Source organism: Crocodylus porosus, unplaced genomic scaffold, assembly GCF_001723895.1.
Source record: "Crocodylus porosus isolate Cpor-Errol unplaced genomic scaffold, CroPor_comp1, whole genome shotgun sequence".
Lineage (NCBI taxonomy): Eukaryota > Metazoa > Chordata > Crocodylia > Crocodylidae > Crocodylus > Crocodylus porosus.
The window spans coordinates 1801357-1804011 of record NW_017728942.1 but is presented as its reverse complement, the minus strand read 5'-3'; positions in this window follow the sequence as shown (position 1 = coordinate 1804011).

Below are 2655 nucleotides of genomic sequence, written 5' to 3'. Positions count from 1 at the left end.
TGTGCTGTTCCCCACTTTAGGTGCCTAGACCTAGATTGGGTACAGAAAATGCTTATTTGCACCCATGGGAAGACAGGGTGAGACATACAGGGTTTCCATTTGGAAGATGGCTGAACACACGGTATGCTAGATATTAGTATGATTTATTGTTTTCCTGATACATTTTCTCTGAAATACAAAATAGATATTTGCCTATTTGGTAGATATACCTCACCCCTTGCACAGATCCCGGGGGCACATGCCTCACTATCACCACCACTACCATTCTTGCCTGGGACTGCACACAGAGGCAGGAGCCCACTTCCCCCCATCCCTGCACCCCCTCAAATGAGCCACTCACAGTGCCATCCCACCCCATCCTGGCTGGGCAGTGCCTGTTGGCGCCCCTTAGCTTCGGCACCCGGGGCAGTCACCCCCTCCCCCCCTGGCTTGCTATAGCACTGTCTGGAAAAAGTAGATATGAAGACAGTAAGGGTCAGGGGTTCAGTTAGACCAGTAATTGTTGCAGTGATTTTATGTCCTCCCACATAAAAGTTCCATTACAGGATTACAACGATAAATATGTATCATTTCTCATTTATAAAACCCTTCCTACTTGAACTACTTCACCTTGGGTTACATTAGGCCCATGCCTTATCCACTGTAGGCAAGCATGCATTATTGTAATGAGATACTACCATAATAACTAAGGCCTCAGTGGTTTCACCATTGTCTTCAGTGGAAACCAGACTGGAGACACAGGAGGGACAAGATTATATGTATTATTGTTTCTTGTCTTTTGGAGTGGAATGATACAATATAGGCAATTCCATGAACCATAGTATCTCACACATCTCAACTATACTTGATTATTATTTGCTTCTTGAATCCTGAGCAGAAACCTACTACCAAATTCATCTGTCTCAGTCCTGCTGAAGCTGAATACTTTCATACATATGTATGTATATCTTAAGTTTTTATGAGCATAATTTGGGCTTTTCAAAATAGTGACACAATAACAAAGCAAAATTGAGACATGCATGTAATTTGAATACTGATTTGGTTTTATCTCTTCCTACTACTGGCACTTTTGACGGTGTTCTTTTGCCTTCCATTTTCCCTCCACCGCTCCTTCGAAATGAATGGATATCACAGTGAGCATAAGGTGTGTTGCTGTTTCCAAAAAACAAATATCAAAGTGAATATCGTTCTGTCCCACTTAAAGAACGTGGACAGATGTGCATCTGGTGCTGCAACTGAGCATGCTGGAAGCTACTAAAGAAGTGCTCCTAAGGTTTAATCAAGGAAAATAAGCTAACTCTCAGATGGCAGCTGCCATATACCTCTGGACACCATTTTTACTGGCATAAACCAAGGTCTTTAGTTGCAGCTGAGCTGCACATAGTGTGTTTCACAGAAAAAAGCTGCAAAGGTGGCCTTCAGATTTCATTTCAGATCAAATACACTCAGTGACCTGTTGACATCAATTTGCTGATGTAGAGGAGCATGATTCTTTCCTGCACCAGTGCTCCTCTTGAGGCAAAAGAAAGAAGCATCACAACAGGACCACAGTCCTCAAGGCCACATCTGGACCTGAAAAAGCTTAGAGCTGCTGCTGGGTTGCACTATTAGTAAAAAGTCTTTCATGAACCCAAAGGCCATGGAGAATAGTAGAATGGAGCACTGCCATTTCATCCTCCCATTCCCAAGATGTCCACCATGGCAGGTTGTAGAGAGATGGAGACTACCTCTGATGGGCATGTGCAGTCAGATGTGAGCAGTAGTCAGATGTGAGCAGTGCTAAGAGGCCTATGCTCTGTGGTAACTCTGACCCTAAGAATTACTCACAGAAAATACTCGGTGAATAATTTCAAAGAAAAAATTAAAAATTGCTCAGGGCAATCTGCGAACAAAAAAGATGGTTAGCTTCACCTAATAAATTATTTGCAAAGTGAATAATTCATTGAAAATATTGGCTACATTTAGAAAAGCATGATTCAGAGTCAATGAGAAACTATTGTAGGAAATTAAGTTGAATCAGAAACTTAATATTCTCTAAGGTAGAAATTAACATGTTCCAGTACAGGAATCTCCCCTGGATCAGAAGAGTGACCAATACATGGTCTTTCAGAGAAAGCTATAAGAAATCCAAAAGTGAATACTTATAGAATAAACTGTCCATATGGAGCTGTTTCTTCTCAACTATAGCTCATGTACTACCAAGAATTCCATATTTTAACTTCCAGCATGTGCATAGTGTCACAGGAGCACCAAGGTGTCCTGTGCCTTGGAAGCAAAAGGAACTGAGCTGCCAATCAACCGGGCAGCTTAGGTGCCAGTTGCCAGGGCAACCAGGCAGGTCAGGTGGCCAGAAGGGGGCAGGGCTGGGCCTTTATAAACAGCCCAGGCTGGAGCCTTATGAGCAGTTTCCTTCTGGCAGGAGCAGGAGCAGGAGCAGGAGCAGGAGCAGGAGCAGGAGCAGGAGCAGGAGCAGGAGCAGGAGCTCTATGGCAGAGCTGAGCAGCCTGGGTGGGTGGTTGCAGCCTCACCACGCTGACCGGCTGTGATGATGCTGGGAACAAGAACACCCTGAAGGGAGGTAGGATTGAGAGCCCTGGTGGGGGCTTGGTGTTTATGTGTTATGAGCAGGAGGCTCTGTTGTTTATGTTGTGGTCA